The sequence below is a fragment of the Apis mellifera genome, linkage group LG4 (assembly GCF_003254395.2).
Source record: "Apis mellifera strain DH4 linkage group LG4, Amel_HAv3.1, whole genome shotgun sequence".
NCBI classification, from domain to species: Eukaryota; Metazoa; Arthropoda; class Insecta; order Hymenoptera; family Apidae; genus Apis; species Apis mellifera.
The window spans coordinates 6,114,844-6,137,059 of NC_037641.1; the positions used below are offsets into that span (position 1 = coordinate 6,114,844).

Sequence of the window (22,216 nt, forward strand, 5' to 3'; positions counted from 1 at the left end):
CGTTTCGAATATTTCATGACCGAGAAAAAAAGAATTTTTTTTTTTTAATTTTTCAGAAATATTTCTTTTTTAAAACTTTCGGATTGATATATATTTTTTAATCGATAAATACGAATAAATTACACGATGACAAAGATTGTAAAAAGTTATTCAAAAAGATACGGGAATATTTTTCGTCTCTCGTATAATAATGTGAAAGTTAATAATGCGATACGACGATGAAGATGGTTTAATAAAGCAGAAACGTTTCACGAAAGTGGGTCAATTTTCCAAGTATAAATTACGAAGAAACGATCGATCATCGGATTCGATTATACAATTAGTTGGACAACTTGGCTCCGTTCGCCACTTCAAACTTGCACCAACTTCTTCGAGCGAATCAAACTGTACATTCCATTTTAAGTTACGAAACTCTCTTCAAATAAGGAATTCCCCCCCGTTGATTATTGATTTCCACCGATGTCACGTATCGGGAATATTAAGAGAATGTTAAACAGTATATACAATCTCGTCCCAACGTGTTTGGAACTGAAAGGAAAGAAAAACATTTTACAAATTTCACCCCTTCGATCTTTACTTTAATTTCATTTCGAAAACGATTGAAAGAAAACTCGAAATCCGATAGAATTTTTATTTCTCGCTCGTTGAATATTTTTGGAAACTTGATTTATTCTAATTCCTCATTCTCGACTGAGAATAACAAGACACCCTGTGACAAAAAGAAAATATAAAAGGACTTTACGTTACAGGAGTGTTGTCTGTTCAAATTAAAAAATTAAATTAAATTCACGAAGATATATATTAAAATTATTCGTCACTGAATCCATTGCGTTAGATTTCAATTACGAGGGAATCCATTGTAACGAATCCTCCCCCTCGATAAAACCCCTCTCGCTCGGGTATACGATGGTAAACCGGTGCAAGAAAATTCGTGAATTATATCTGGCTCACAAAGGGCGTTGGAGGAGTTCTTGGAACGTTGAATAGGCGGCTGGTCTTCGAATCTTTCATTCATATCGAGAAGGAGAGGGGTGAGAGTTGCTTTTCACGCGTCCCATCCTTTTTGTCGCCCAGGGGTTGATCTTGATTTTGCATTAACGCGAATTGAAGTGGCTCGATGCTCACCACGGCGAAACTTGCGATCCAAACCTATTGAAAATGTGCCCGTGCCACGTAGTAGATGCAATGAGATTTTCCCTGATAAATAAGCCGTCGCATCGACTTGTCGTTTCATGTAGCAAGCAACGATAGTAGACGAGACTTTTCAATAGGAATAAATGGATACACCGTTCGTTATTAGCGTGTATCTAAATACTTTCCTCTAAGATTCTTTTCTAAAGAATTCTAGGAGAATTGGAACGTATTTTTCAAACGCTTTAATAGTCCACTGGTTCAATCGCGACTTACGAATTTTATTTTGCAAATAAATTATATACCTTTCTTTGGTTTATTTTTGTATAGATTCTTTTTTTCTTCAATCTACTTCAATTTTCTTTTCTCAAATCGAAGATCGCTCAAAGAAAAGTACGAGATGAGATGTCTAAGTAGTCGAAGGAGACTCAAGTTCTGCGAAAATTTTCCATTCCAATTAAAACTCAACATTCATTTCCTCTTTTCTTCTTTTTCTACGCGCATAACACAAACTCGATACACGATCAAACACATCGCCACGCTGAAGAAATCACGTTGCACGAATTAAATCCGCAGTGGCGAAAGAGGGAAAGGTTAATTCCGGAATGAAAACGTCTCGTTTCGTGCACAAGGATCGTAAGTTATCACGGCGACTGGTTAGATCGGACCGGTGGAAATTACAGGCGCGCGTGATGGAAATCGGTGGCTCGTCCGCGGCGTGGAAATCCAGGGAGGGCCGCCGGTTACAGGTTTATCGGAATCTACTTACAATTAGCCGGACACGGTTTGCCAAACTTCGATCTAATAACGAGGAACACGCGAGCCCTGGCCGCGTCTAAACGAAGATTATATCTTCGTGGAAAGCTGTCCGAATGTTGCGGAATATTCATGAACAGCGAGGAAAATTGAACGTGTGCGTTGCGGAACGGATCGTTGGGAATTTTTCAACAAGATTTTCAACGGATTGGAGCATAGTCAGTTGCTATAATTATAGAAAAATCTTGATTAAACTCGAGTTTTAATCGAGTCGAGAAACGATGATACGATAAATCAAAATTTAGAATTTATAATTCTTTTTTTTTTTCATTGTGAAACGAATCGATGAAACGTAATTCAAGCTGCGTTCAACGAGTTTCAAACTCTAGAAATTATTGTATGCGAGACGAAATGGGTCGTTTCATAAAATCAATACGTGTATACGTATTTTTATCATCATTTACTAGAATTCTTTCCTTCTTCACGTTCTCCTACATCGACGTAATTTTTCACTCGAAAAAAAGCTACGTGGAAGATGGAAGAATTCGGAATCGAGAAGAAAATCTTGCTTCTCTCGTTCGAAGTAATTTGTGTCGAGGAGGAACGAATAATGTTAACATACTTTTTTTATATTACTTCAAATATTTGAATCGGGATGCGTAATCACTTAAATTCAAAATTCTCTCGAGAGAATAAAATTCACCGATTGTAAAATTTTAATCCGATGTAATTTAATTTCAAAAAAAAAAAATCACGATCACGATTTTAAATAAAAGGAAAAAATCGGAGGAAATCAGCAATTTTCCGTTTAACGTCGAAAGAAAGAACGAGAAGATGTATTTGCGCCAAGTTGAGGAGGAAACCTCGACGAATCATCGAGTATATTCTGTTGCGATACACGGAAACCTTGGCGAGGGAAACTCGACGGAGGGAATAGGTGGCTCCTGTGGGATCGAGATAAATTTCTCTCGTAGCGAGAGAAACATATAGAAAACTGCATCGAGTGATTTCTGCTCGGCGACAAGTTGCCGATATTGCGTCGGAAAAGTGAGAAAGCGTTTCAAACCGCGTTCGTCGGAAGGAAGGAAATTGAATATTAAGTTTTATCGACAGTCCTCGCGATCAGACTCAGTTCGCCAATCCTCTTCTTCGAGGAGAAAAAAAAAAGAAAAGAAAGAAATAAATTAAACACGATGCAGGAGAATAAATAAACATCGACGGAATAAAATACGGAATATTCGACCGTGGAGATGTCTCCGAAACGAACGAGTTAATTTACTTTGGCAATGATTGAATTTGATGACGCAATTTCCGCCTCCGATTTAAAACTTACCACTCTATTAAGACGAGCGATAAAATTTTAATCCGTGATTCTTCTTGATCTTCCAGGAATTATTTAAACTCCGTTCATTTCCTCAACAAGCACTTCCTTCTTGAAGTTAAGGTCATCCCACAATGGCCTTAATCTAAGAACAATTTCTCTAGATCAAAAAAAAATTTCAATCCCCCGCTCATTCACGATTCGAATTGAATTATTACCCGCCTCGTTGATAAACTCCTCTTCCTTTTATCTTGCACACGTCTTAAATACCGTTTCTTACATCTCTTCCTCTTATAAACTTTTATCCTCTATTTTGTACTTTAATTATCCATTATCTCCAAATAATAATTCTCTAATTAAGTCTCCTTTCTAAGAATAACGATTTATCCACGCTTCAAATCGGATAACCGTCCTCCAAATCATCGCCAATTAACAATTATCCCCGCAAATCTAATATCTCGATCTATTCTATACATCGGAATGGAAACAAACGAGGCACACGCTCGAATCAGATCGGAAATATCCTCCTCCCTCCCCTCCGCCATCGATTAACCTGTAAGCTATTTCCTGTCCCCTTAACGGCGTGATTAATTCGGGCAACCGTGTCGGGAAGAAGCGGCAAAAGACTCGATCACAAAGAGGCGCGCGGAGTCAAAAGGGGTTAACTGGCGTCGTGGCGTCGCGTACCAACAGGGACTCGCGCGTGAAGAGTGACGATAAATGTGAGGAACGCATAAAGGGGGAGGGAGGATGCCTTTGCCCCCGAGAATGGTAATAGGCTGCACAAATTCACGATTGAAAAACTGTTGGGTCTCGGATATATCTCGTTCGCGGTTTCGTTTCGGTAGCGATGGGTACGAGACCGTTCGTTTTCGAACAAATGCATTCGAGTTTGTTAAGAAGGTGAATAGGAGTGAATAAGAGTTGGAGAAAATTTATAAATATCGTTTTGTTTAGTTTTAGAATTTGTGAATATTATAAATCTCACGTTTGGTTCGCTCACAGAGAAACGTAGATGGATAAAACGAAAATAGTAATGGAATTGCAAATATATGTACATATATTTTAGATATACACTTGTGAATGAAACGATTTTTTCACGACATCACCATTCTTTTTCGTTAAAAGAATTGATTGTTTGAGAAGCACCGCGGCCCATCGCTACCTTTTAACCCGCGTTTCATTTCGTTTTTCAGACTATCCGATGCCACTTATCGTAAAGATCCGTGGTTTTGCGATAATTCTCGTTAACAAAAGAAGAACACTGGAGAGATAGAAGTTGGCCCGAGGGGAGAATTAGCCGGTTTTCGGGGACAATTGAAAGTATTTTACGTTCCTTCTCTACTTCGGTTAAGAATGCTGACCCGGTCCAACGAGTTCGCTTTAAATTTCGCGCGTCAAGGTTGCCGGCATTTCAATGGGTAATTGTGAGTTGGTGAATGAGGCTTTCGGGACGGTTTGAATCGTCTCCATTTTTTGCGGTTTTTCGATATAGCGGGAGCTATATAGCTCTCTAAGATACTCTTCTTGGCTCCAGTGCTTTTTTCCATATTTTCGAAGGATAAATCGAATTTTTCATAATAAATAATCTCTTCTTAAAAAATGAACACTCTCCTATTTCAAACGTTTTTAAAGATACGTACAATTCGATAGTCGACGGACTTGGATCGCGAGAGAAAGAGAAGTTCAAAAGAAAGAACAGAACAAGTGAAAAAACAAATCGAAGAAAAGAAAGGAGGAGAAAAGAAGGGTCCGCGACAGCGGTAAAAGTTTGTAATCCATATTAAAATCTCAAAGAGAGAAGCAATCAGGCGAGACTCGTGGTTTCCAGAGTTCCCATGTCGAATTAAACTTACAGATCCGGAGGAAAAGTGGGGGGGAAAAGAGAGAGAGAGAGAGACAAAGAAAGAGAGAGGTCGAATGAAAGAAAAATATTGTATTTTTTATGAGAACCCAGCGGCCGACGGCAGTTTAGCCGAGTATTCCACCGAGAAGGGTGAAAAAGGAAGAAAAAGAGGAAGGAAAAAAAAAGAAGGGAGAGGAAAAGGGTGTTGAAGCGGAGCGACGAGGAGGAGGAAAATATCGAGTCCCTGCTCGACCAGGATCAAAGTTAAACGAATGCGTCCCGAGGAACACAAAGGATTTCCATGGCACTTTATTACACCCGAACCCACCGTGGCTTCGGTGGCGCGCGACCAACCTTCTTTCTCTCTCTCTTTCGAGTTTTGCCCTCTTCCGCCCGTCCCACGTTTCGCATGGCCGAGAGGGAATCTTAATGGAAATGTAAATTCGCGCGGTGAGCACGTGCGACGGGGACTTTGGTCGATTCGTTTCGTTCGCTTTCTCCTTTTTTCCTTTCACCCTTTTCTCTCTCTTTCTCTCTCTTTCTTTTTATCCTTTCTCCCTTTCTCTCCCTTCGTTCGCGCCAACGATCCTGATTGAAATTTTTCAACCAGGAACTCGGTCGCGAGCGGATACTTCGTTTTCGATCGAATTTTTTTCCTTTTTTTCCTTTTTTTTTGTTTTCCCAGGAATTCTATTTTCCAACTCTCGCCCGAGAACTCGTCGATCCTTCGTTCGATTTTAATTTACCTTTTACAATTTTCGATTAAACGTTACCCCAGAGAGAGGATCGGAATCCCTGGATGGATACTTTCGTTTCGATCGTATATTTTTGGAATATCGATTAATATTATCGAAACAGAGTGGTGTTTATCACGATTCAGAAAAAAAAAAAAAATAAGGAAAGAAAAATCATCTACAGAGGCGAAAAAAATAAAGATGCGAAAGTGGTACTTACGGTTTTGCAACCGGATCGCAATTCGCAGTCGAAGCGGGAATCGAGGCGATAAAAAAAATTCCTGACGCGACGGGACGCGCATTTTTACGAGGCCCTCAATGTCGTGGAAATATCCAGCCAACGATAAAAGCCCCTGATGATTCTATATCTGAGCCCGGATCTGAGAAACAGAATCCGTCGAATCGAATTTTCACACGGGGTGGAAATTTTTATTCTCGCACGTCGCGTCGAGCGCTCTCATTTCCTGATGAAACACCGTCGGTAGGGTACTTGAGAAAGATGGACGTTCATTGCCGAGGACTCGTCGCAGAAGTACTCGAAATTCTGTTGGAGTTAAAGATTTTGTTTCGATGAAATATCGTTTCGTGTATATATATTTAATCGAATATAGTTTTGTTTATTTCTCGATCGAATGGAAATACAAATTAAGTTGAACGATAATCTATATGATAATCTAACATCTAGAAATAAATAAAATATCAATGAAACAACTCCTTTCAGATCTATCGAGATTCGATCGATAATAGTTTTTTTATCCAGAAGTAAAAATGAAACAAAAATTCCCATAAATTCTGGCCGAGATGGAATAAATATAGGAGGCTCGAATAAATATTTATAGGGGCAATCGCGATATTTAAATATGGTAACAAAGGCAATAAGCGTACGAATTTGAATAAATATTCGCGACTAAAATAATATGTAAATCGGCGATAATACGAGACACGTTGGAACAACAAGAAAAAAAAAAAAATGAACTATCGGAAAATAGAATTCGAACGGTTTGTCCGTGATATTATTCTCGGTCTATTTCGATATCAATCCGTTTCGAAACACACGGGCGAGAAAATTTCGAAAGTTTTTCCGATAAATCTGCTCCGTGTTACAATAAAAGTTTCTATGAATGTTTTAAAAGCGAATCGCCGTGAATTGGGCCGCGCGTCAACCGTGAATCCTGCGGAATTTCGATCGAATTTATTCATGCGGGACAATCCTATCATCGGTTAGGCCAAAGCTTATGGCATTTAATCCCGAATACCTTTCCTATGGTGGCGCTGTATACCGATTCCGTAAATCAAAGGCTAATCGGCTGGCCCACATGCGATACGCCTCTCTTCCCCAAAAGTAAGCAACTGTACGCGAACGTGGAGGGAATGAGCGCGAATACCAGCTGCGTTCGCTACCCTTTATCACTTACAGCGCAAGTTTTGAACGGTGAGATTAATCTCGTTTCGAAAATTACCTCAGGAGGGAAAGAACGTTGATGAAATTAATTATTAATTCGAAAAGAAAATGAAGATTGATCTTCAATTAATTATTTTCAAGTCCTGTATGTTTTTTAATGAAAATAAAGATAACGAGAGTATTGTCTCGAATCGATAAGAATCTATGGAATAAATCTACCAGTTGGAATTTTTCTCGAGAAAATTATGAAGATTCTTCTTCTTTTCTTCCGTTATATTCCCACTAGGGTAGAATTAAGGGTGGAATTAATTAAAGGCAAAAATAGAAGGGCTCGTTTCTAAAGAGTGTGCAATTCCTGTGCGACACGTCATAAGCATAAATTTCGCTGCGAATGAAAATCGCTATCACTTTTCACCCAGCTAGACCTGTTACGACACCCTTGGCCCAATCAAATGTTGCATCCTCATTCAACGCACGTCTAACGACCCGCCAACCGAAAATGGTTTATATAAAATGTACGCGCATAGTATACCACGAAACTTTTTCGCCAAATGAAAATGGTATTTGGATCGGGACAATTCTCTCCATCATCGTATTTTCCTTTCGTGTAAAAAATATTATATGCCGTCAAACCAAATATTACATTTATAAAAAAGAAAAAAAAAAAAAAGGGAAGGAAGTTCTATTCGTCATTCGTCATTTATCATTCACGAGTTCCATTTCGTCGATATTTTCCATGACAATATTTTTCACGATTGACTACGCTTTTTGGAATTTCGCCCCTCTGTGTAAGTGAAAATTGCAAGTTTTCTTCGCTGATTCCATTACGAAAATATTGCAACCAGATGGAAATTGTGCAGTCTGAAAGCCGCACTCTGTTTCCATGCATTCTCGATATTTTTGGTAGATTCTGTTTTGATCACAGTGTAAACATTTATGAAAAGATATAAGAGAAAGAATTATCTTCGCACAGATTAAATTTCCTATCTCTGTCTCTGTTCTCGTTTCGAGCGAAAGGAATACATTGTTTCATTCTTAAACTTAAACCCTGTCCCTCCCCTAAATTTCTGAATAAAGTTTGTGAATAAAATGATGAGTGTAATCAATTATTCGTGGCGAAAATGTTACAGGTAAAAAGACAGAGTTGTACAATATACATTGTTCGGTGTGCTGTTTAGTTTTCATTCTTTCGTAACGATTCCCGCCCACAATCCGTTTTCCATTTTCCCGAAACGGAAACATTTAGCTTCAGTCGAACGGAACGAGAATAAAATGTATAAAAACAAAGTAGAATCGTCCCTCTGCGTCTCGGTAAAATGTCACATTTTTATCTGGAATAAAGCAAGATACGGGCTGTTCGTTATTTACATTCTATCTTTTTGATTTTCGAGTAGAGATGCACTCGACGTGAGGCTGAGTTCACCATTCCGTACAAACAACACAGGTTTTTTTTTTTGATATTCGTTTAAATACAAAAATTTTAATCGATATAAAGCTGCATCAATTCCCAGCACACCCTTCTCGTATAACTTTTTAATTTTTTTTTTTTTTTCATTATTTTTATATCATAAGTTTCCGGATTTTCTTTCAAAATTTTTATATTTTAGATCGCCTTTCTTTCTTAATTTTCTTCAAGAATTAATTTCTTTTCCTTTTTTCTCCAATTTTAATTCGTTACTTGTCTATCGTTCTATCAGATTCAATGAAACAAATACAAGTAATACTTATTTAATTTATTAAATATATTTTGTATTATCTCGATCTTGAATCTCCATTTTATTTAATAACAAATGGTGAGAGAACATTTTCAATATCGTTAATAATAAATACACCCGTGCTACGAGTATTACGGAGTCATCTCCAATTTCAATTAGGAGGACAGTATTGTTTTAACTCTTGATCATTCGGACACGTAATCAAAAGTTTTTGTATTCGAGGTATGGGAACAATTTGCTCGAACAATGGAAACAGATATAGATAGCAATTTATCAGACCGGCCGCAATCAATTTCTCCAATTTGCACGGTTAATAACCTATAACCTCGTAATTGTTAATTCTATTCTAAAAATTCTAACTATAATAATCATGAATTTTTGTAATTAAACGCGATCCTTATTTCACTTCTCCAGTATATAGCAGTGATTTAATATAGATTCTATCGTGCTCAGTAGCTCGAGACTGTTAACGAAGCGGGGGATCGGCTTGCTTTTGTTTTTACCGATGCGTGAACTATCAAAAAGTCACTGAACCACGTGTCCATTGTTCTTACACCCGAAGAATGCGAGTGGTTGACTGAAAATATCTGATTTTGCAGCAACAAAGTGGAAAAAAATTGTTTAACTGTGAAACACACTCATACTTTATTCCGTATTCTTAATGTAAAAACGGACATTTACATACAATGCAATATTCTGCATTTTATTTCTTACTGTACTACTACTTTTCGAGATCAATTATAACTGTTTCGATAATTATCATCCCGTACAAGATAAAATGTGAAGAGAATCATATAGATATATACCATTTTTATGGATTTTTATATCAGGAAAGATTTTATATTAAGAAAGATCGCTCATATCATGAGTTAAATTGAGCATTAACAGCGAAAGTTGTGTCACGTCCTTAAGATCGTATTAACTACGTTCTCGCCATATAATTGATAGGTCTTGCAAGATGTATAATTGGGACAACGAGTGTAACAATATAGCCGATGATGCCATGTTAAGATCTCGTTAAGTTTATATTACGAGAAGGAGAGTTGATCTTTGAAAAGAATATCTTAACATGTAACACACTTTTCTTAATTTTACATAATTGTTAGCTGTTTTTTTTTTTTGAAATTCTTAACTATTCGACATAGATTGATACGATTAGGAGATTGTTAAATACCAATAAAGAGATATCAAATGAATTCTAGACAAGATTACTCAATAAAACATTAAATGAATAAATCCTGAAGAGCAAGTTCAATAAAAATTATTCTACACGCGTGAATATAAATAATCGAGTACCATCATAAATCTACGATAAAATTAATGTTCTAGAATTTTAGATATGAAAAGATCCACACTAAACTTGGAAGTTTAAGAAAAACAATTCATCTATCTAGAAAATATTGGTTATATTTATATCTTTTTAAATATTAGGACAATTTATTCAATACTAAAAAAACAAGCTCTAAGAAGAAAATAACAAGAAAAAGTACTCGAGAATCTTTTACGATCGAAGATAACGGGTCTGAACGAAGAAATCGAAAATGATAACGATGATTTTCCGTTTCGTGGCTCAAACGAGATCCTTTTCCGGTAGCCTGGCATTGTGCAATGGTGAATTCTCAAACGAAAGTTCCATTACGAGAGCATACTGTGCAAACAGAGCCACGGACAACGGTGGCTTGCATTAAACTTTCATTTTCCATGTGCATCGAGCAACAATGCGAAAGAAGAGAGGACCTCTTTGTAAGATACTCCAATCACAAAGAAGGCTGAGGGTACAATGGACCAGAGAGATAGAGGTGCATGAGGGATGCCAAATGCAAAAGGCCAAAGTATTTTCTGTTCCGAAAAAGCTCGTAAATGTTGATAAGATTTGTTGGAGAAACATGTGGATTTACCTTAAGAAGGGAACTCGTTGCATACAAAACGTCCTTTTCTATGGGCTGTCTTAATTTATTTGCTTTACATAAAGGACTATGCAAACTGGACTGTGAACGGAGAATCCGTTTATGACCCAATTATCACGAAAGGAACACAATGAAATTGTTAGAATGTTAAATAAATAAAAAACGAACGAGAGAATTGGGTCAAAAAGCTTGGACGAGAGAACGAATTGTTACTCTAAGTTTAGAATGATTAAAATATGCGCAACGAAAACTTTTTAAATTTTAATTAAATATGTTTTTTAAATAAAATACACTACTCTTGCACGATTATATTATTAATATCAAATTATATGAGCAAACAAATTATAAAAGTAGAATAATTATAATTATGAGCAAATAGAATATTATAATGTTCATATTTCCCGCCATTTGCTTACTCAAGTTATTCGATAATTCTATAGGTGCAACAAATCATCAAAAAATGGAACTAAAAGTATGCATCGAGGTAAAAATTCGGTAAAAATTCAATCAAGCAAAGAGCTTGATACAACATCTCAATAAAGTTAAAGCTGGCGAGAAATTCGAGAAAATAGTCAGCTTTCCAAAGTTTGCTAAACTGAACTGTCGCGAGACGGATTATACACGTTCGCCAATGGCCGAGCAATTCTTGAAAGTGGATACAGTGAGCGTCGAAGGTGGGCCCCATCGGAGAATCACGCTGTTTGATCGCGGTGTGTAAACTTGGGACAGAAATACGACAGTCGAAAGGACTACGGTGTGTGCTGAGTCATGAGTATCAAGACTCAGCTCCCGGGTGAACCAGCTCAGCAATCGAGCTTTGATATCCTAACCATTACTCGCTGTCACGTTGTTCCGACAAACTAACCTCTTTTGGATAAATTTCATGCAAACCATATATCTTTGAAAAAAATGATCATTTCCGGAACGAATAGATGGCGAATAGATGGATAAAAATATCACGGGAATTTCGAGTTAAATTTACTATTAATTCACTGTTACAGTTAACCTCAAATGATTCATGAATTACATATACATATATATATTAGAATCAATATACAGGTTCATACCAATTTGATTAGTAACTCTATTCGGAGGCAATGTAATATAAATTTAAAAAAAAAATGTACCTCAATTGAGTATTGAATGAAAATTGAACAAGAATAATATATGAATCACTTGTTAAAATTCATGTAAATGCAGTAATTATAGATATTTTACTATATTTTAAATTCTCACCTTGACAATAGAATATGATTGAGGTTAGGTAAAGCTTTTACGGAGTTAAAATTTCCACATTCCTATATCTAATTACATATAAACATTTTAAAAATATAAATATAATAGAATTTTATACTTGATATAAATATGATTACTTACATGTAAAAGAAAAATCCATTGAAATGCACGAAGTAGGAACATTTTCACGAACACACGAGTCACAAAATGGATACATAATACTATACTTAAATATATACGAAACTGTGAATTTTTCGGAAAATGCCGAATATATCCGAAGATACACGAAACAACCGATATCTCATAACGCGACATATTGCTTTCCGCCATTACGTATGACGTTCGTTTCGATGTGAATAATAAATTTATCATTTTAAGCAAAAATCGTGTAAATAATTAATAAAGCATCGATGATTTTACACGCGGCAATATTATCTAAACAAATTTATTTTATTTTATTCCTATCACGTAAAAATTCTATGTCTGATATTCCAAAAGACACATGTATAATCTTGCAACGAACTTTCGAAGGTTCTCGAAACTTCATACATTTTCATATTTCTACGTTCAAATACATATACACAAATTAGAAATATAAATATTATAGAATTTTATACTTGTTATAAATACGATTATTTATATATAAAAGCAAAATCTTTTGAAATCTCAGAAAATAAGAACACTTTTCACAAACACACGAGTCACTAGATTGATACATAATACTATACTTAAATATATATGAGAACCGCGAATTTTCCGGTAAATGCCGAATATACCCGAAGATACACGAAGTTACAACCTTAAACCGATATCTCATAACACGACATATTGCTTTCCGCCATTACGTATAATGTTCGTTTCGATGTGAATAATAAATTTATAATTTTAAGTAAATATCGTGTAATAATTAATAAAGCATCGATGATTTTACACGCGGCAATATTATATAAACAAATTTACTTTATTTTATCCGTATCACGTAAAAATTCTACGTCTGATATTCCGAAAGACACATGTATAATCTTGCAACGAACTTTCGAAAGTTCTCGAAATTTCATATATTTTCATATTTCTACGTTCAAATACATATACACAAGTTAGAAATATAAATATTATAGAATTTTATACTTGTTATAAATACGATTATTTATATATAAAAGCAAAATCTTTTGAAAATAGGAACATTTTCACGAACACACGACTCACTAGATTGATACATAATACTACACTTAAATATATATGAGAACCGCGAATTTTTCGGTAAATGCCGAATATACCCGAAGATACACGAAGTTACAACCTTAAACCGATATCTCATAACACGACATATTGCTTTCCGCCATTACGTATGATGTTCGTTTCGATGTGAATAATAAATTTATCATTTTAAGCAAATATCGTGTAATAATTAATAAAGCATGATGAAAATCGATGATTTTACAGGCAGCAATATTATCTAAATAAGTTTTCTTTATTTTATTCCTATCAATCTACTACGTAAAAATTCTGTATCTAATATTCCGAAAGACACACGTATGATCTTGCAACGAAATTTCGAAAGTTCTCGAAACTTTATATATTTTCATATTTCTACGTTCAAATATATATATACAATATATAAATACAAATATTATAGAATTTTATACTTGTTATAAGTACGATTATTTATATATAAAAGCAGAATCTTTTGAAATCTCAGAAAATAGGAACACTTTCACGAACACACGACTCACTAGATTGATACATACTTAACTACAATACTATACTTAAATATATATGAAAACCGCGAATTTTTCGTTAAATGCCGAATATATCCGAAGATACACGAAGTTACCACCTTAAACCAGTCTCATAACGCAACATATTGCTTTTTGTCTTTATGTATGGTGTTTGTTTCGATATGAATAATAAATTTATAATTTTAAGCAAATATCGTGTAATAATTAAAAATACGTGATTAACATCGATGATTTTACACAATATTTCCAAATACGTTTTTTATTTTATTTTATCCCTATCAATCTAGTATGTAAAAATTTCTAGGTTTAATGTTCCGAAAGACACACGTATAATCTTGCAACGAACTATCGGAAATTCTTGAAGCTTTATATATTTTTATATTTCTGTTTAATTATATATAAAAATTTTACAAATACAAATATAATAGAATTGTATATTCGATATAAATATGATTATTTATATATAAAAGAAAAATCTTTTGAAATGTAAGAAAATAGAAACACTTTTACGAACACACAGATCACTAGATTGATATGTAATACTATACTTAAATATGTACGAAAACCGCGAATTTTTCGGTAAATACCGAATATATCCGAAGATACACGAAGTTACCAGCTTAAGCAGATAGTTCATAACGCGACGTATTGTTTTTTGTCTTTGCATATGGTATTTATTCGATGTGAATAATTAGTTTGTAATTTAGTGCAAATATAGTGTAATAATTAAAAATTCGTGATCAACATCGATGATTTTATATGCGACAATATTATTTAAATAAGTTTTTTACATTATTTTATCCCTATCAATCTAGTATGTAAAAATTTCAATATTGCGTTTGAATATCGCAATATTTCAAAAGATATAATTTAGCAACGAATTCTCAAAAAACTTCATATAATATTTTTATATTTCTATATTTAATTGTATATAAATAATTTAGAAATATAAGTATTAAAGAATTTTATGCTTGATATAAATATGATTTATTATTTATAAAAGAAAAATCGTTTGAAATATAAGAAAATAGGAACACTTTCACGAATATACGAGTGACTAGATTGATACGTAATATTATATTTAATATTTAAATATATATAATTTATAATTTAAATATATAATTTAAATATATACGAAAACCGCGAATTTTTTGAAAGATACGGAATATATCCGAAAATACACGAAGTTACTAGCTTAAAACGATATTTCATAACGCGACATATTGCTTTTCTTTACGTCTTTACGTATGATATCGTTTTGATGTGAATAGTTTATAATTTAGTGCAAATATAGTGTAATAATTAAAAATTCGTGATCAATTGATGATTTTACACGGGGCAATATTATCTTTTATTTTATTTTATCCGTATCAATCTAGTATATAAAAATTTCAATTCTGCGTTTGATATTCCGAAAGACACATATATTTTACAACAAACTTTTGAAAAGATGAAACATGATATTTTCATATTCTTATGTTTAATTATATATAGAAATACAAATATTATAGAATTTTATATTTGATATAAATATAAATATAATTATTTATATACAATAGAAAAATCTTTTGAAATGTGACAAAATAGGAACATTTTTACGAACACACAAGTCACTAGATTGATACGCGTAATATTATACTTGAATATATAGGAAAACCGCGAGTTTTTCGGAAAAAGCCGAACATATCCGAAGATATACGAAGTTACCGGCTTAAACCAATAGGTCGTGACGCGACATATTGTTTTTCGTCTTTACGTGTGGTGTTCGTTTCGGTGTGAATAATTAATTTGTAATTTAGTATAAATTTAGTGTAATAATTAAAAGTATGTGATCAACATCGATGATTTTACACCGGACAATATCATCCAAGTAAGTCTTTTACTTTATTTTATCCGTATCAATGTAGTATGTAAGAATTTCAATTCTGCGTCTGATATTCCGAAAGATAAGCGTATAATCTTGCAACGAACTCTCGAAAAGGTGAAACTTCATATAACATACAAAACAGAATATTAATTTAACTTTATGAAAGTTGCAAGCTTTATTAAGAATTTCGATCGTGCTCTGAATCTCGTAACAATTGCATGGACACGTTTCTTTGTTATAAAATGTAGTATGAAATACTGCGTCATATCTTAACAATAATGGCGTCAAATATGTCGGTACGAAAAATGTATCGATAGACTTTATTATCGTATTTCGTAAATCGTACTATTTTATAATAATTATTTTAAAAACGATTGATAAATTATGATTCAGAATTTATAAATTTAGATTAATAATCATAATTATTATAGTTATAAAATAATGATAATTTTTCGAGACGAAATCGATACATTTTTATTCAATTTTATTTCATTATCGAACTATGAAAATATTTTTCTACCTATTAATACTTTTAGTTTTAATAAATTTATTAATCATATTTAGATTTAATCAAATTCTAAATTTTTATTATTAGAATAGAATATTGTTTTCTAACCTCAATCAAAATGTTTGATTCATCGAAATATATCGAAATCCTTTTCGTTTCGCTATCTATTCCAACGTATAATTATGTATCGTGTGACAAGAATTATACATTTTACATTTATATAGTGTTCGGTTCTTTATTCTAAAAACGTTCATCAATTTTTCATATTTTCCAGAAAAGTATGCTCGTCTCGCCCATCTACCTATTATTCGATTTGTCACTTAATTTTCGTATAGGATAGAATAGGAAAACTTTCGATGACGCATCGGACTTTTTTTGCAGAATATCACGCGATCGTGTAATATCTGTTACTCGCATTCTTAGTAGAATATTTACAAAACAATACCTTCAAATAGAGTTTAAGCAACGTATTATTTGACTCTCGTAAATCATTCTAATAAATATTACGAATTTTAGGTGATTCATTATTCGATGTCTTCGTTCTTTTTCTACGCAAAACTATTAAATAATAACCGTTTTTTTTTCGTGAAAAGCGGATGAATTTTATAGAAATTTTTGATTATGCTTTATAGCTAGAGAATTAAAATTTTTCCTTTTTAAAATTGCTATTGTTTTGTAGATTATAATTTAAAATATATTTTATTAAATTTTGGAAAAAAAATAAAGATAAAGAAATTCATATTGCGAATTAATTAAATTTGAATATGAATTTCTTTCTCATTAGATCTCGTCTTATTTTAATATCTGTATTCGCTTTAGCTAATATTACGCGTAATTTCATTCTCTCGAATTTTTCGGATTCGTAGACAATTTCGAAAGATTATCATTTTCTAAAATTTTACTTCTGCGAATCTCTACGCGCAATTTCATTCGTCACAAGTGTAATATATTCAAAGACAATGATCTTATTTCTTCGTCAAACGATATCTCGTCAAACAAAAGGATCATGCCTTCCTCTTATTACGGTTTATTACAAAGGCATGTTCGCCTTCCATTGTAAAACTTCGATATGACAAAATCAAATTGGAATAGTCGTACAAAACAATCCGTTCCCCGAAATCGTTCGTTCAATATCGCGTCACGGGATGCAAAAACGTATCGCGGGAATCTCTTCTTTGAATTCATCCGCTCGACATCAAAGGATTCATGAATTCCGGAAATGCGTTCCTCCAAGGATCCTCCGAGGCGCTCGCTCGAAATTAGCGCAGATTTCGGTCTGGTGACGTCGGGGAACGGGCCGGGTAATATAACTTTTGCTCGTAAACGGAGGACAAAGAGGGATAGTTAGGAAGATTGGTAGGATGAAGAGGGATGAAGGTATTCAGAGACAAATCAGTCGGGCTCTCTCGCGACGTTAAGCCTGGAGAATCTATCTAATTTAGGGTCATATCGGATAGGGAGTAGCCCTACAAGATATACCACGTAGGGGAGATTTCGCCCGAGGACCAAACCACTAATCCTTGTGTGGTAATCGACGATTTCCGCCCCTAAATTGTTCCTTCCTCTGTGGGGGTCTCTCAGGAGGTTGTTGCGGAACAAAGCTTAAACGCGTCGGCCCTTTTGTTCTTCGAGAAGCGACAGTAACTTTGACGATATAATTGTTTCGTACGATATGATAGTGATAATGGATATTTAGATTATTGTGGGAAAATTTAGGTTTCTTAGGAAGAGAGGGGAGAATAGGTTTATTTTGATTATTGAAAAAAGAGAAATTGTATAATATTATTTATTTAATTTTTTTTTTAATAATAAATATTTCAAATTTGTGGATGATGCATACGTTTAGAGATTATTAGAAATATTTCAGACAATTATATTGGATAAAGAAATTAGCAAGATAATTATGCAAAGAGGAAATAGTATTACTTTGAATCGATACATTTAATTATTAAATAAATTAAATCGTAGAACGAGGTTTTGTTTTAGAATATTATAAGGAGGGCAAGCAACTGATATTAGTACAATATCAAAAAGTGATCGCGTTACATACAGTGCAATAGTTTGGTAATTCATGTGACATCGCGACTATCTTGAGATACATCCAACGCTAATGAAACGCCCTGGGCCAATAGGAAATTGCACCTTGGTAAACATTAATAAACTTATACACACGCGTCCTATTTACTGATATATCACTGTATATAGTGATACGTGGTATCTAATTTGAACCAGTAACTCGTTTCATTTCGAGAAAATTTAATTAAGATCCCGAAATTTAATTCCTTTATGAAAATCTCTCCCTCCTCAAAATAGAAAGAATAACGAATATTTATTACTTTTCAAAGCAACAATTACATTTTCAATTGTATTCGTCCCCTTACAATTTTACTCGGCATTAAAAAAAAAAATCGAGAGAAGATATCGATATCGATGGAAATCTGTTTCGCTCGATAACTGATTAAAACGACACGAGTAGGACGAAGTAGCAAGCGGAAATCCTCTTATACAAAGATTACGCTCGGTCGAATTTAAGGCGGCACAACTAATACGCGTAATACTTGCCGCGCGGTTTTAAGAAGATTAATGCCCCGAGAATGTATTTTGCCGTTCGGCAAATTCTAGTTTATTTATATGCTGAACCACGGTCAGAAACGCGGAGGAATAATTTTCAGAAGTAAGTTGGCGGCAGGGGAGGGGTGCATATTTTATTCGATAAGTTCGTAACACCCGCGATACAACGGGTTGCCGTGCGTAAATCCACTACTACTTCCGTTGCCTCTGTCCGAACGAATTTAAAGCGGCAACTAATCGCGTAATACTTGGCTTAGTTTTAAGGAGATTAATGTTACGGAGGGGGTTGCGCACACCCCTTTGTTTCGTTCGTCGCTCATATCCCCCCGCAGCTTTCCCCCGCGTCTTCTCGTTTCCTCGTTGAAAGGGATCAAGCATTATTGAGTTATACTTTTGCGAAATTGCCAAACGTGTTTCGAAGATTGTTCAAAGGAAGTTTAGGGCTTGAGTTTAAGGGTACGAATTTGTTAAACGAAGTAAACCGAGTTTTCAAGTTCGAATTTTATTAAAGCAAGCTTTTTAATCAGATTTGTGTAAAATGGAATAGGATATTTTATCGTAAATTGTGTATATATATGTCAGCTTTTATATTTATCGTTGATAGGTAGCTGCTTTCATTGATCGAAAGGGTTCGAAGTTTGTCTCTTCCAATTACTTATTACCAATCGGATTATTTCCAGAATCAATCGGATACTTAATTAGTTAACTTCTAAATCTCTTTTTCTATCGGTTCAATTTCCAAGCAATAATAGAATTTAATCTTCTCGTCTTTCTCGATCGATCGACGGTGTTGCAAACATCGACCATTTCTTCCCAAAGAGAAGAATTTCTCTGGAACAACGGAATCTAGCGAATCCACTCAAACTTTCCAAGAGTATCTTTATCATCATTCTCATCATCGTATACCCTTCAAGACGTCAAAACGATCTTTGTACCAACCCATCCATTCCAGAAAGGTTGAACTCGTCTTTAAAAAAAACTTTGGGCTTCTTATTATATAGAGAGAATACGAAAAATAAAAAAAAGAAACTCGACACGTATACACATAGGGTGTATTCCCGAGTTAACAAAGTTTTAAAAGGGATCGGAATTACCGGCTCCCCTTCGTTACCGTTCCTCTTCTCCTTTTTTCCTCCCTCCCCGCCTTCCTTTCCCTTCCTCTCCCATCTCCCTCTTCCTTCCTTTCTCCTTCCTTCCCGCGATGATATAAAGCCTCGCCTCGTGTAATTACATACGAATCTCGAATCAATCAATTCGAAAACGTCGCCGCGCGCACGGATACGGAATAATAATAACAGTGTCGGCGTGTCTCGCAATCCGGCCAGGTTTAATGCAACCTGCCACCTGGGAAAGAGCGAGATCCTCGATAGGTCTAAGTCGAGGTCGATGCGCGTACTTTTTAAAAAGGGAACGAGTCCATTTATCTCCGACCGAGCGGATGTAGCCGAGCGCTAATTTTGTTCACCGAGACGCGCGCTTCCCTCGAAATCGCGATTATGATACTTTGTCCGGAGCTTTTTGATCGTCCGCTGCTCCCATCCGAGCAATGGAAGAAGAAAAGTTTGACTAAGCTTGATCGTGGATGATATTTCTCCCAGTAAAGAGCCGAAATGTGTTCGAAAGGAAAATTTGTTGGATCATTGCGCGAGGATTTTTCATTTCCGGCGAACCGTTTATTTAGGGCATTATAATAACTTTGGAAATCGTGGTTTTGCTTTAAGGCATGAATGATTTTGGTTAAAGAAATGTCGTTTAAAAATCTTGGAATTATTTCTTTTTTTTAATCTTCGCGTAATTGACCAATTAATTAATGCTTAATATTATTATTATTATTTGGTAAAAGTAATTCTTGTACGAGTACAATTTTTCTAGGCGAATGATATGATATGATTATGATATGATTTCACACCGCGCTTAGGAAGAATATATATTACGATCTTTTTTGTTTCTCGTGAAGTAGTTAAAAAATTTGTTGGATCATTGCGCGAGGATTTTTAATTTCCAGCGAACCGTTTATTTAGAGCATTAGTAATTTGGAAATCGTTTGCTTTAACGTGAGAATGATTTTGATTAGAGATAAATGTTGTTCAAAAATCTTGAAATTATTTCTTTTTTTTAATCTTCGCGTAATTGATTAATTAATTAATGTTAGTTCTGATTGAAAGTTTTCATGGGAATCGTATGGAAATTATTATTATTATTTGGTAAAAGTAATTTTTATACGAGTTTGCGTACAATTTTTCTAGGTGAACTGTTATGATATGATTTCACACTGCGCTTAGAAAAAATATATATTACGATCTTTTTTGTTTCTCGAAGTAGTTAAAAAGGAAAATTTGTTGGATCATTGCGCGAGGATTTTTAATTTCCAGCGAACCGTTTATTTAGAGCATTATAGTAACTTTGGAAATCGTGGTTTTGCTTTAACGCGCGAATGATTTTGGTTAGAGATAAATGTCGTTCAAAAATCTTGGAATTATTTCCTTTTTTTAATCTTCGCATAATTGGCCGATTAATTAATTATTGCTAGTTCTGATTGAAAGTTTTCATGGGAATGGTATGGAAATTATTATTATTATTATTATTTGGTAAAAATAATTCTTGTACGAGTCTGTATGATTTCACATCGCGCTTAGGAAGAATGTATATTACGATCTTTTTTGTTTCTCTCGTGAAAGTAGTTAAAAAACGCGACCGTTTCATTGTTTTTTTAAAACGCGCCAAATTCTCGCTTACGGCCACACTTGTGTTCCTAAAATTTTCATCCGCGAACGGTGTGTGTGCACACTCGTCCCGGGGAAATCTTTTACCTCGCCCAAGTGAAAACTGGGAAAACTGGGAGTTGGTGGTGGGATGACCAGACGCGGAATAAGAAGGGAGAAATGAGCGCCGGGTGCGTTTTGCTAAATTTTCCTCAAAAGAGTAGAATTTTTGAAGGGTAAACAGCTCTCGGTGATAATTATTCCGATAAAAAAGAGAACCCTTTGCCCGACGGTTTAATAATCCCGGGTTAGCCCGATTAATCTACAACGCGCCATTAATTTCAACTTGTAACTAAGACTTTAACCCAAGTGGCAAGATTAAACGCGATATTTTTACATGCGAAAAAATGGAACGGTATTCTCTCTCACAATTTTTAAAAATATTTAACGTAAACGTATTAAGTTAGAAATATACGTAACTGACCATCATAAATTATATGATGATCGTGCATTAAATTATAGATAGGAAAACATGGTCAAAAATAATGAAAGAGATATTGATATAAAGATAATGACAAAAGAAAGAGAGAGAATGAGATAAATCGACGATGTAGCAATTTCACAATGCGTAGTTATTCGGATCGGGAAGAAGAAAAGACAAAAGCTGAAACGGCTATTACACGTTATATTGCATCGAAAGCTTCGTTTTCATGGAGAGGATGAGCGGTAATCGAAACGTCGTTGGCCACTTCATTTTTTCTTTTTTTGTTTTTCTTTTTTT

At 34.4% G+C, this 22,216-nt stretch overlaps 1 protein-coding gene across 6 annotated transcripts in view; it reads right to left on the reverse strand.

The window, feature by feature from the left end:
- The window catches only part of LOC100576383 (mannosyl-oligosaccharide 1,2-alpha-mannosidase IA), a 477,580-nt gene that overhangs the window by 138,971 nt on the left and 316,393 nt on the right, over window positions 1–22,216 (reverse strand). The window lies entirely within an intron of this gene.